The following is a 14,832-nucleotide window of genomic DNA, read 5'->3' on the forward strand; positions in this document are numbered from 1 at the left end:
AGGTCATATGATACAATAAAAATATTTAACTCTTTAGAACCAGTTTGTATAACTTCAATATGTGGAAACATTTTTAACATAGCACACATTAGAGTTTATTCAAAGTACAACAACACTAAGAATAGTTTATATAATTCAGCTAAAAGACTTTTCGTAACATGGAACATGGATTCAAACTAAATCCTTTTGAGGTATTTTGTTTATACAATAGAAACAAAACCATATTTTTCTAAAAGATATGTAACCACTACATCAAAATGTTAATTCTAACAAAATATGAGGTATATTGTTAAACAGCATCAAATCATCATTCATATGTTATTACTACATAAATTAATATCAAAATATATCTGGCACAAGTATCACAATTTATGTAAAAGATATAAGATTAATATTTGATGAACAGTAATAGGATTTCATTATCAGCACACTCAACACTTTGTATAGCAGATGCTCTACATCTAGTTAACTTAAAGCAATTTTTGAAATAATCGTCCTACTAACTAGAAGTTATTCAGCATCACACTCATAGTCTATACATTTGAAGTTGATAACATGTGGCATTTTTTTTACCTCACTAGAAGTTTTGCAATTTTACACTCGATTTGAAGTTGTCAAACTAAAGCGTTTTGAAACTTGATCTCACTAAAAGTTATGAAATTTATCACTCAGAACCTATATGATTAAACCGATCAATTTATTGAAACATCCAATTCATTAACCACTGAACAGGAATCATTCACGAAACACTAAACAGGAATCATGATATCTGAAGCTGCTCTCTGTTTTATTCCAATTCTGATGATATGTATATGGAAATGTATGAGGAAAATGGAACCCAATACTACACCTGTTCAAATAAAGCATCGATTTAATCTAAAGAAAAAAAGAAATCATGCATTTCCAAATTTCCTTCTTTCAATTCATTGTAAGCATAATTCATTTTTTTAAATCTCAATTCTTTCCATACCCTAAAATCAGATGGCAAGAGTATAAACATAACAGGAGATTTAAAAAAAAACTCTGTTTCTATCGGAAAGCTTACAGTGTGTTTGAACTTTGATACACAGATATTGACATATCAGATATTACAACAGATTGCATCCGCCATACTTCATATCAGATTCGAGCAGATTATTAGTCAATGATTAAATGCGAGGACCGTAAAAAAAACTTTAAGGACTGGCCACAACAAGTGCATCAGACTCCAAACCAGCTTGCTCTTAACGGGTTTTTCTATTCAGGAAAAAGCCACCTGTTTCATATGCGGAGTACAGTTAAGCTCATGAACAGCCTACGATTGTGTAGAAATGGAACATAATAGGTGGTCGAAAGATTGCGTATACTTACAAATGATGATACCGCAGAGTGTATGCGATTCATTTTTGAATAACCTCATACCATATTAAGAACATTTTAATGACATGGGAGTAGGCCTTCCGCGATTTTTAAGGTAATCATTGTGCTTGTTTGCTGTGCAGATATTACAAGCTACACCATTGCGATAATGAGAAGCTGATCGAGAGAGGTTGGTCGTACGACTGGCATGAAATAAAAACACGAACACATAATCGAATTAGTGGGGATATTAAAAGATCTTTGGAAAGAAAAGCAATTCTCCTATGACGATTCTCTGCTTGATTTGTTTATCATGTTTAAAGAGCACATAGGCGTTGATATTTCTGGATAATTCACGATGCAAAATCATATCGAGGAGAAAGCCTTTGTTTTGCAATACAAATTTTATACAATTCAAAAGTCCAAACACACATCATTTTAAGTTAAAATTCTAACGTCGAGGGATAACACCAGATTGGAAATCTCTATTTAACAATATGTGGCCTTTCATACTAACAATAGGTGATGTAAAGATAGCGATGACTTACAATGAACTCGTAAGGTCTAAACACCCTTAACAAAGAGTCGACATTGGGTGTATATATATGGACACTACACAAATGGCTCAAGGGACTATTAATCGCATAGTCAACGAAAAAATACCTCTGACAAGCATACCACACTGTAGATTGTTGTCTAGGTATTAAGCAACTCTTTCCATCAAGAAGAATGGACATGATATGTAAGAATAAGAGAAGGGATAAAACGAAATTGAAGGGAAAAGTTTTACTTAGAAATGTGTTACCTTCTTTGGTATATATAGTCTTTTACCAATGTCGGGTAATTAAGTTACATGATCCTATACACAACAGCCACCATACACTCACAGGTCACTACACAAGTCAATCCCCCACCAATCCAAACAACAAGATTAGTACATTGTATATACATCAAACCTAGGATTTCCATCTGTACCTACAGTACAGATACATTATCAGTTCTGTAGAAGAGTCTACACTCCTAGACTGGACTTTCCCCCCTTGCTTTAACATTAACATGGTATCAAGCGGTGATAATGTGGGTCGCGCACTGGTTTGACACAAACTCGTATGGACTTCACATGGACGGTTTATTACAGGTTAATATTTGATGAACAGTAATAGGATTTCATAATCAGAACACACAACACTTTGTATAGCAGACGCTCTACATCTAGTTAACCTAAAGCAATTTAAAAATAATCGTCCTACTAACTAGAAGTTATTCAACATCACACTCATAGTCTATACATTTGAAGTTAATAACCTGTGGCATTTTGAAAGTTTACCTCACTAGAAGTTTTGCAATTTTACACTCGATTTGAAGTTGTCAAACTAAAGCGTTTTGAAACGTGATCTCACTTAAAGTTATGCAACTTAACACTCAGAACCTATATGATTAAACCGATCAATTCATTGAAACACCCAATTCATTAACCACTGAACAGGAATCATTCACTAAACACTAAACAGGAATCATGGTATATGATGCTGCTCTCTGTTTTATTCCAATTCTGATGATAGTATATTGAAATGTATGAGGAAAATGGAACCTCATACTACACCTGTTCAAATAAAACATCGATTTAATCTAAAGAAAAAAGAAATCATGCATATCCAAGTTTCCTTCTTTCAATACATTGTAAGCATAATTAATTTCTTAAAATCTCAATTCTTTCCATACCCTAAAATCAGATGGCAAGAGAATAAAAATAACAGGAGATTTAAAAAAAGAACTCTGTTTCTATCGGAAAGCTTCCAGTGCGTTTGTACTTTGATACACAGAGATTCGACATGTCAGATATTACAACAGATTGTATCCGCCATACTTCATATCAGATTCAAGCAGATTATTAGTCAATGATTAAATGCGAGGACCGTAAAAAATGGCCACAACAAGTGCATCAGACTCCAACCAGCTTGCTCTTAACGGGTTTTTCTATTCAGGATAATGTCACCTGTTTCATATGCGGAGTACATTTAAGCTCGGGAACAGCCTACGATTGTGAAGAATTCGAACATAATAGGTGGTCGAAAGATTGCGTATACTTACAAATGATGATACCGTAGAGTGTATGCGATTCATTTTTGAATAACCTCATACAATATTAAGAACATTTTAATGACATGGGAATAGGCCTTCCGCGATTTTTAAGGTAATCATTGTGCTTGTTTGCTGTGCAGATATTACAAGCTACACCATTGCGATAATGAGAAGCTGATCGAGAGAGGTTGGTCGTACGACTGGCATGGAATAAAAACACGAACACATAATCGAATTAGTGGGGATATTAAAAGATCTTTGGAAAGAAAAACAATTCTCCTATGACGATTCTCTGCTTGATTTTTTTATCATGTTTAAAGAGCACATAGGCGTTGATATTTCTGGATAATTCACGATGAAAAATCATATCGAGGAGAAAGCCTATGTTTTGCAATACAAATTTTATACAATTCAAAAGTCCAAACACACATCATTTTAAGTTAAAATTCTAACGTCGAGGGATAACACCAGATTGGAAGTCTCTATTTAACAATATGTGGCCTTTCATACTAACAATAGGTGATGTAAAGATAGCGATGACTTACAATGAACTCGTAAGGTCTAAACACCCTTAACAAAGAGTCGACATTGGGTGTATATATATGGAGACTACACAAATGGCTCAAGGGACTATTAATCGCATAGTCAATGAAAACATACCTCTGACAAATGTACCACAATTTAGATTGTTGTCTAGGTATTAAGCAACTCTTTCCATCAAGAAGAATGGACAAGATATGTAAGAATGGGAGGAGGGATAAAACGAAATTGAAGGGAAAAGTTTTACTTAGAAATGTGTTACCTTCTTTGGTATATATCGTATATATACACAACAGCCACCATATACCCACAGGTCACTACACAAGTCAATCCCCCACCAATCCAAACAACAAGATTAGTACATTGTATATACATAAAACCTAGGATTTCCATCTCTACTTACAGTACTGATACATTATCAGTTCTATAGAAGAGTCTACACTTAAACCTTCTCAGCCTGTCTGAGACAATTTCTCATATTCGTCGTACAAGTCCAATCAAATGTTTGGAACAATTTCTTAGTTGATTTCATATAATATATAGACTTCAAGAGTTTCAGTTGACTTTTTTATAGAAAGTTACCTACAACATTTGTCTGATTCCAAGATGCCTTAAATGATCTAACTCAAATAATAGCTTTACATAAGTCAAGTGGAATAGTTGCCAGTGTTGTACTGTCTATATTGCAAGAAAAAGGTGAACACAATATTTGTAAACATGTATGGAACTTTATAATCATCAAATAAAAACACAGTATTTGTAAAATAATTTCAATCGAGAATCGATATGAAAACCAGGTTTTTACAGTGTGTGACAGTTTGTTTTAGTATTCATGAAGATTTACAACAACGAAAGTTAAATGTTTAACTGGTATGAGTTAATTAAAGTATTTTGTTAAAGAAATTGACACAAAAGTATGATAACAGACATTGTATAACATATTTTTATTCAAAAGTATACCATTTTTAAATAAAACCTCTAACAGATGTGAAAAAGTTTAAAATTCTCAGCATTTGTAGAACCATTTAAATCAGAAAACGTCATGAAAACAGGTTTTTACATAGTATGTGACAGTTTGTTTTATTATTTATGAAGATTTACAACAACGGAAGTCTTTTTAAGTTACATTTGTAACAGGTATGAGTTAAATAACAGTGTTTTGTTAAAGAAATTGACACAAAAGTACCTTGACAAACAACTTTTCATTAGAGATGTTATTCAAAAGTATCCCTTTTTTAAATAAAACATCTAACAGATGTGAAATAGTTTAAAATACACAACATTGATAAAACAATTTGTATCAGGAAACGTCATGTAAAACGGGGTTTTGCATAGTATGTGACAGTTTGTTTTAGTATTTATGAAGATTTACAACAACGGAAGTCTTTTCAAGTTACATTTGTAACAGGAATGAGTTAAATTAAAGTATTCTGTTAAAGAAATTGACACAAAAGTATTTTGACGCACTTTTCATATCATATTTTATGCAAAAGTGTACCTATTTTTAAATAAAACCTCTAACAGATGTGAAAAAGTTTAAAATTCTCAGTATTTGTAAAACCATTTTAATCAAGAAACGTTACGAAAACACGTTTTTACATAATATGTGACAGTTTGTTTGATTATTTATGAAGATTTACAAGAACAAAACTCTTTTCAAGTTACATTTGTAACAGTTATGAGTTAAATTAACAACAAATGTAGGATACAAGATACACCAAAGTCGGTCTGACTTTTGTCATATTCCAATCTCTACCAACAACACTGATAACTACAAACAAACTCTGTCCACATGTTAGAATAAAAATGGAAACAGCATATACCATTTATTTAACGAGTGTTAGAATAAAACAATTGAAAAATAGTTTCAAAAGAAAATAATACTATGTTCTTACACCTTTCCTCGGAGCAGTGCAGATACAACAGTGAAGTAGGTATATTTGGTTACTAATACGAATGAAATAGAATACATATGTAAATAGATGTTAACACTTCTCTGCATTTAGATATCTATAGAAACAAACAAAAGTTTCCTATTAGAATCAATATGTGTTGATAAAATCAAATAATCTTTAAAAAGGGGAAAAATAAAAAATAAATAGCATTTGTCAAAGTGTATGACAAAGAAAAGTTCCTTATACGCTGTGATTGAAATTTACGCTACAATTAAGCTGATTGATATTCAACTACTGGATGTTCTATTTTGATACCTTTCAAAAGTATAATTGCTTTCTGCTCATTGTGTCGCCTGCTAAAAGGTGGTGACACATAGGTATTGCTATGTCGGCATCGGCGTCGGCGTCGGCGTCGTCCGAACAGAGGTTTTCGTGCGATAACTTCAGTTTCCTTTGGCCGATCAAACTCAAACTTCATGCAGTGCTTCCTTACCAAAAGTGCTTGCTTGGGATTGCTTTTCAGGTCCGAATGTCAAAGGTCAAGGTCACTGTTACTATAAATAGAAAATCTGTTTTCGTGCGATAACTTGAGTTTCCTTTGGCCGCTCAAACTCAAACTTTATGCAGTGGTTCCTTACCAAAAGTGCTTGCTTGGGATTGCTTTTCAGGTCCGAATGTCAAAGGTCAAGGTCACTGTTACTATAAATAGAAAATCTGTTTTCGTGCGATAACTTGAGTTTCCTTTGGCCGATCAAACTCAAACTTCATGCAGTGCTTCCTTACAAAAGTGCTTGCTTGGGATTGCTTTTCAGGTCCGAAGGTCAAAGGTCAAGGTCACTGTTACTATAAATAGAAACTTCACTAAAACTGTATACTGGACGGCTTCGATCTACCACTTGACTCACCGTGTATACCTCTAAAATGCCGTCTTACTCCAAATGTTATTGACAACACTAGCTGTTTAACATCATAATCCAAAAGTTTATTCATTTATTTATGGGAAACCATCCGACAAATCATACAAATTAAACTTGGAATTGAGACAATGAATATCCATAGCAAGTTCCTGAAAACTCAGAGTATTCTTCCCAGAATAACAGATTATATAACAAAATGATGCCATCAAAAACATAATCTATGATTATTGCTTACTTTTAACATTATTTCTTGAAATGAAAAGTGTATCTATTTCTTCGTAATCTCCCAGCTTCCTGCGCAGGCGACACATCCACGTCCGTGGAATTCTTGTTTTATATCCAATACGGATAATTGTTTACTTGATATGGCTACTTTTATGACGATAGTACTGAACATGTATATTAGTATATTATGCAAATAATTGTAGGTTGCAGATCTTATGGGCTTTTTGTTTTTAATTGTAAAATGTTCTTTAGTGTTCGATGCTGGTGATAAAATACCTAATGAGACAGAAAGGAATCTGATGCCGCAGAGTTGGTTAAACATTAAAACTGAGAACAAGTTACTTACTCGTCCACTGCATTTGAGTTGACGGAATGGAACACTCACTCTTTTTTTTACAGGCGGATATATTTTCTGAAAGAACTCGGAAATACCAGAGTACGATATAGAAAATCCATGATACGAAGTATAAACGTTGATCAGAGGGAAGCTCTCGAGAAAAGGTAGATCGTACTATGCAACTAATTTATGTTTCATCAGTATTTTATTTGGATGCAACGAAGTCTACATCTGCAGATCCGTCATCTATCGTTATCTTGTTAAAGCTATAAAGAGGCGTTATATGGAATTCAAAAATGAAAATTACTTCTTTATCGATAGTGTAGAAGAGTTAAAATACGGAAGAGTTCGTTCCCACATGAAAAGGTTGAGGAGACATCGATGTTACTGTAAAATAGAAGCTTTTTTTGGTTTTACAACAAAAAATGATATATTGGATTTCTGCGGATGTATTTAAACGGAACGAGAATTAAGATTTACGATATTATTCATGACGACTTCAGTCTGACATTTGAAATAAATATTTGTAAATCTACATTTCTGTTTTGAGTTTTTAATACTAACGCATTGTAGAAATCATGTAATGGCCGAATGAAAGCGTATCGTATCGACTGGGTAAGACCCAGCGCTTATTATCGAAGCCACATAGGCCCGATTTATTGACGGTGTACACGTACAGTTGATGTTTATCGCTTCTAATCGATTTCATTTGACACATTTTAATCCTGTTTTCGAATAAACAGTCTCTATACATTTCGTGCCTTAGATCATGCTTAATGGTTGTCTTTGCGATAACTTTAGCTACCTGTTTTTCTTTCATGTCGTTCCATTGGACTATGACATTTTCTATTTCAGTTCTATTTCTCACGGCGTACACGTACGAGTACATTTTAGCACGAAGTCCTACGAATTCTGCAATGGGTTCGCTTCCCGTTTCGTCCTTGAAATATCCCGGTATCTTTTTGTTTTTTGTGTCGTGACAACGATATTTGATCGGATAATTGGACAGATCGAACAGATTTCTGTCCCGATACATGTCGTCATAGATGTCTGGACATTGGACGTGGTACAAAAGACTGTCCGTGTCCGTCATGAGTAGCTTTATCCCGTCTCCATATTTCGGTTTTAGGTACTCGGAAAAAAAACTCGTACATGATGCATTTGGACAGATCTAGAATGGTCTGTCCAACATATACTGGTTTGTTTAGTACTAGTTTGGCTTTGTCGTTTTGTACGGCCACTAAATCTTCGTTAAAGATCGTGAATCTTTGAAATGAAGGTCTTGCCACGTACTTTTTAAACTTCTTTTCCGTGTGAGCCAGCTTGATGTCGACTCTGGAGCGTACGTTCTCCATCGTTTTGCCGAATACGGCATTGTTCATGAGTTTAAAGAAATATTTCTCGAACTCGTTCTTACATGACGCTCTTTTTGACGTGTTGAACTGTATGTATGGACGTAACCAAGATTTTTGTTTGAATTCTAGGATTCTGTGAATTTTGGTGACTTTTAGACCCAATTCCACGTACAACTGCAAATTTCTGTAATTGCAGATGTATTTGGTCTTGTTTTCTAACGTGGGAATCAGTTTTTGTGTCGGTACGCGCCCATGTAATTTGTCATCGGTGTGTTTAGGGCTAGGATGTAAACTGTTCCATAGCTGTTTACTGGTTGGAGATAACTCTCCATCGCAGACATTTTTGCGGTCCGGTGCGAGAGGGTAATCGGAATGGCTGTCGTGAGGTTCGTCTGGATATTCCAGATCTACTTCCAGTACGTACCCCAAGTCTCCGTCCTTAGAGACTTTGGTTATGTCAAATGTGTGTGGATTGTCCACCGACCGAAACCCACCCACGGGTAACGGCTCCGACATTGCCTTCCCGTACAAGTTATTACAATCCGTATACATGATGTACGAGTGTGGTTGGGAGAGGTCGTACGTTTTTGGAATGTTAGGATTGTCAGCTTGAGCGTATTTGTTTGATATCATGCTAACGCCACCTCTCACTCCGTTTTCAAAGAAGAGATAAATGTCTGGATCTCTGATGAGTTCTAACCTCACTCCCGTCATTTTCAAAGCTGCACTCCAGGCCAGACCTGGACTGGTATAGAAGTGAGCTGCATCTAGCCCATAATAATCGAGACACATGTTTCTGTAGAGGTCGTTATACTGACCGAGGTCTCGAATGTCCAGTTTCTCCCACACGGACTGTGCATGCGCGTAATCGGCATCTGAAACGTATGATCGACTCAGCGAACTATAGAATTTCTCTTATGAGGGGAGTTTTTGTTCTGAGAATCTATCGGCGGTGTCTACGTATTCGTAGGGATATATCCCTTTTCTTAGTAGCAATTTGGCTTCTGATTCGGTAAACTCCCTAGAGAAGTTTTTGAATTTCGTCAAACCCTCTTTGGCTAGATTTTCAGCCAGAGTCTCTAGACTTTTTTCGTTCTGCTCAAAAACACGTTTAAATTGGGAATCAAACAGTAATGTGTTTTCACACCTTCTTGTAAAAAGAGCAGATTGACGTGATGACGTGACTGTTTTGTCTTCGTCACATACATGGGATAGATGGTTTTATCCTCGATCCCAAACACGTTTACCGATACGTGGTTCTGTGCTTCAAATTTGCCGATTTGGGTGATGGAGACGGGATACCTGATACCTATCATATCTAGTTCGCATTCGTACTGCTCGTAATGAGACACGCGTTCAGGTAAGGTGTCTACCGGGTGGAGAGACGCCAAAACCGACCATATGAAGCACTTTTCGTCACGATTAAAGATATTGATCAAATGATGTGTGCGAAAAGTGGATGGAGTCGGTATGTATGAAGAACCACTCAAGGGTGAGTAATTTGCAACGTGTATTCCTAATTTGATCATTTTCTTGAGTACCTATGCAGACCCTTTACGAACGAATTCCTCAAACGAAGCAAACATTTTCTGATAAGCTGTATTTATATCATGTTCTAGATCAGATTCATTTGGCATCGATATGTATGCTTTACTCAAGAAATGTGGGATGGTCTGTTCTACATTACCTTCTCTAGTTTCCTTTTCCAATGACTCACGAATGTTTAGATACCATTTAACACCATTTAACGTCTCACACAACCGTTTTAAATGTTCCATCACTTCCGTTTTGGAGCTGGCAAAAAAGGTGAGTATGTCACTATTGTCACTGAAATTTGGATATATGCTTCTAACGTTAGCATTTCCTCCAAAACTCACATCATCCGAATAGGTATGTTCTACAGATGGCTGAGCACCAGAAGGTCCCGGCAGCGGCGACTGAGCACCGGAATGTCCCGGCTGCGGCGACTGAGCACCGGAAGGTCCCGGCTGCGGCGACTGAGCACCGGAAGGGCCCGGCTGCGGCGACTGAGCACCGGAAGGTCCCGGCTGCGGCGACTGAGCACCGGAAGGTCCCGGCAGCGGCGACTGAGCACCGGCAGGTCCCGGCAGCGGCGACTGAGCACCGGATGGTCGCGGCAGCGGCGACTGAGCACTGGAAGGTCCCGGCTGCGTCGACTGAGCACCGGAAGGTCCCGGCTGCGGCGACTGAGCACCTGAAGGTCCCGGCAGCGGCAACTGTGCATCGGAAGATTATGGTGTTTTAGTTCTAGACTTCTCAGGTAATCGAATATCGGAAGGATTAGTATTAGGGAGATCTCCACCAGTCGATCCGTCACTTTTGTTCACGTGCATTTTCATAGTATATTTCCTCGTAAAGGACTTACCACACACGTGACATTTGTAAGAAGTCTGATTTTTTGTGCGAATTCATGTGTCTCTATAAGTTGCTTGGATCGTTAAACACCTTTCCACACACTGTACATGGTGATTGTCGATAATGTCTCTTCATGTGTGACTTCAATTTCTTTTCGGTGGGACATTGTTTCTCACACACATCGTCACATTTTGTCTATCTTTAAGCACGTTAATTTCATTTCTGGGGGTTTTGCAGGAGATAAATCAACAGAGTTCAATATCTTTTTCAAGTTCCTCACTGTTTGTATGGCATTTTCGTCTCCGCTAGACACCGATTTGAGTAAATCATTAAAATATTGTGCTGCCATGTTTCTGGTCTGCTGTATGTCCTATTTGTTTGAGTTTTATAGCTTGAATGACAACCACTTGCGTTTCATCTATTTAAGGTTGCTCTCAAATTGAGGAGGCGTGGTCTTTACATACAGTTGTCCACCTCGCTTACTTATTGCTTTTCTGCGCATGCCCCGTCTGAGTGATGTGGCTCTATCTCCCTGATTGGTTGATTCTGCACTGGACTTTCCCCTGGACTTGTTCATTTCGTCAGACGGTGCTGAGGAAACATCATTCTCCGATTTATTAGAGTTAGCACCTGGTGGGGTCGTAGTGTTGTCATTTCCTGATTTATTAGAGTTAACATCTAAAGGGGTGGTTGATGAATCGTCTAATTTCTCGTGTCTGATGATGTCGTCGTATTTTGTCTTTGGTATGAATATCATTGCTCTAGCCATGTCAGGTAATTTCTAAAGAATACAGGTAATATTTTACTCACTGCAAGTAGTCTCCGTCTTCTCTGCCGCCTACTAATTCCTCCTACCAACACCTTGTGTATGACCACTTTGTGTTTAGCTATATTCGTTTTATCCTCGTTAGGAATGGAAATGTTATCTGTTGCTACGTTATGAATAATTTCTATCAGAAACTTGAGTTGTTGATCTGTTAAGGTCAACAAGATGCCTTTCCTTTGTTTGTCCGATGCTATCAGCCAGAAGTCGACTAAACTTTTCATTGTTTTTTAGGGAAATACAGCACCGTGTCCTCTCCCGGGAAGATCCTGGTTCGGAGTGGCGGTACTTCGGAACGCAGGTCGATGATATTTACGTCTGAAGTCGAAGGTGAGACATCGATTAGCAAATAACCGAATCTGTTTGACGTCGCCAACTGATAGGCTTCTCTGAAATAAGCACCCTGTCTAGGGAATATCTGTCGCCCCAATGCCTCTACTTGTGATTGATCTCTATAGTTTCTAAAAAAAATATGAAATATTGTGTATTCAGACTCAAAGTTCGCATGACTTTTCCTTTCTGAAATACGTTCTGTACTAAAAACATGACTGTAAAGTTCTGATGGTGAGATTTCACGCAAAACATCTTCATCAGATGTGGACGGTCCACTCCCTCTGCCATACAGTCGTCAATCACCAATAACTAATGACCTTCTATATCTCCCCATTCGTTAAACTGATCTTCGTTCGGTAAACCTTGATGGAACGTGATTTCTCTAAAGCTCTGCCTTCATACGTCAAACGTGGGCTGCCACGTGCCGTAACACAGAATGACCTTTTTGGGGGGTTCGCTAAACATACCCCCAGTGTTTTCCAAGATCTTTTTGGTCAGAAATGTTTTTCCTGAGCCGGACGCACCACACACCATGATTCTACATGGAGAGTGAAACTTGATGAAACTCTCTCTAGTATACCACGTCATGTTAAATTGTAAAATGAAGACACAAATACAAAACTTTACTATTTATATTTAATTTCATAAATACAAATCTTTACTATTTACATTTAATTTCATAAAATACATTTTTTATGTTTACAGAATGTTTCTATACATTCTATACGTGTATTCGTACACGTAATTGTCATTTTCTTCCAAATTATTTCCAAATTGTTTTACGATAGAACTCATCGCTACTCCCCTGCAACGATTCAACAGGTAATACAAGCAATATTGACCACACACTCTTGACGTTTTACTCTGCAATCGCCTTTTATTGTAGCTGTTCGCGTCAAAGGAAAAATGAGTAGGTGAATGTCCATAACTGTCAAAGAATTCCTTCTCGTCTTTAGATTCGCAATAGAATGCTACCCAGTGTCTTCCCGGACTATCACTATTGTCCGTATTGACGATGTAACCGGATGGAAATGTTCGTATTTCGTCCGGTACCTCGTCACGAGCGTAAACCCCTTTGACTCTTTTTCTCATTACAGAATCACAGTCTATGACGCAACGTAACTGTAAAGTGTTCATGGTAACACTATATCTCTAGCAGCGTTGATTTCAAAGTAGCTAGGATATTCACAGTAAATGACCCAAGACACCGACCGTCGCTGCCAGTGCCGTCCCAAAGATGACCTCAAGCCTGGAGTTTCCTTGTTTAAGCAAGGTCCGATATTGATTGGTTTGGAAGGTAGGTTCTAATTCGAAAGTGTAGAGCGCATATCCTTTTGCAATTTCATCCCTTTCTATGTCAGAACCGGCATCGTTGAACCATTTCCACGTCGATTGTAACATGTTCCTCAGAACGGAAATGGTAGTCTGACCACCGGTCGCACCGTACTTCAGTTTTAAAGGGTTGCCACCCACCGGTATTCCGTCTACGTAGAGTCCTATAGATGTGACGTCATAGGGTTGGAAAAACCAGGGGTTCTGTTCGTAGTCACCGGTGGTAGCGGTGGCGTTCACAAATCCAACAACCTCCAGATTTGGTCTCATGCCTTGAAATATATTATCGTATGTAAAGTTTGTCGTTCCGGTAGGGTTGGTCATCTGCTTGACAATAGTCTGTGTAAAGGGATATTTGGCATTGGTCATATCGAGAGCTTGACTTTGTGCATAGATGACGTCTGGGTTGACCTTGACTTTGCTCACGCGCAGTCGAATGTCTTCGAATACTACTTTGTAATCGGCAGATGTGGTACCGGACAAGAGACAAAAACTTGGTTTAGATCGATACAATTTGACATTGACGTTGACTTGATTCAATAGATACCTGTTCATCTTAAACAAATAGTGATAGAGCGGGCCGACCAGGACTACCACTTTCCCACCTTCAAACATTTGTGCCCTTTCTAGCAACGCTCTGTTTGAGCCGGTTCTAGGACTATGTTCGTCCATGTCTCCCTCATCGTCCCGAATCCTCATCTGAGTAGTCAATTGGGTCGTCTTTGCTTCTTTACCATATTTCAGGAGACTCTGTATGTAGGCCTTGTAAGGGTAATGGCTGGTCGTAGACACGATAGTCTTCCCCTGTAGAGTGACGTCCACTTGTGAAAATAAAGAAGGTAAAAACAAATTGACGGGTCCCACGTCTTCAGTAAGAGCGGTAACGCTTCCGTCTGCTTTGGTGATTTTTACCTTAGCATATATCAAAGTGTTCCGGAAATCGTTCAATTCTAATCCGTTCTGTCCACTAACGACGAATTCTACGACGGAATCGCTCGTAATCTGTGATATCGGTAACACGTCTTGATAGTAAATGTTTTCCACTACCGTCTGTGTAGGTGGAAAGTCAAAAATGGCTAATTCTGACGGTTGTGCTTCTCTGAAGAATTCTTCCGTTTTGCTTTACCTGTTTTCCTTTTCACTTTACTCGCCTTCCGTGATGATTTAGTTGTTTTAGATTTCTTCAGGTGTGTCCGTGAAGTGTATACGCGCCGACGTTTTCTGGTAGACTGACGGTGATGTGGGATTCGTTTCCTTTTAATCTCGGACTTGGCTTGTT

Source organism: Mizuhopecten yessoensis, unplaced genomic scaffold, assembly GCF_002113885.1.
Source record: "Mizuhopecten yessoensis strain PY_sf001 unplaced genomic scaffold, ASM211388v2 scaffold25, whole genome shotgun sequence".
Taxonomy (NCBI): Eukaryota; Metazoa; Mollusca; class Bivalvia; order Pectinida; family Pectinidae; genus Mizuhopecten; species Mizuhopecten yessoensis.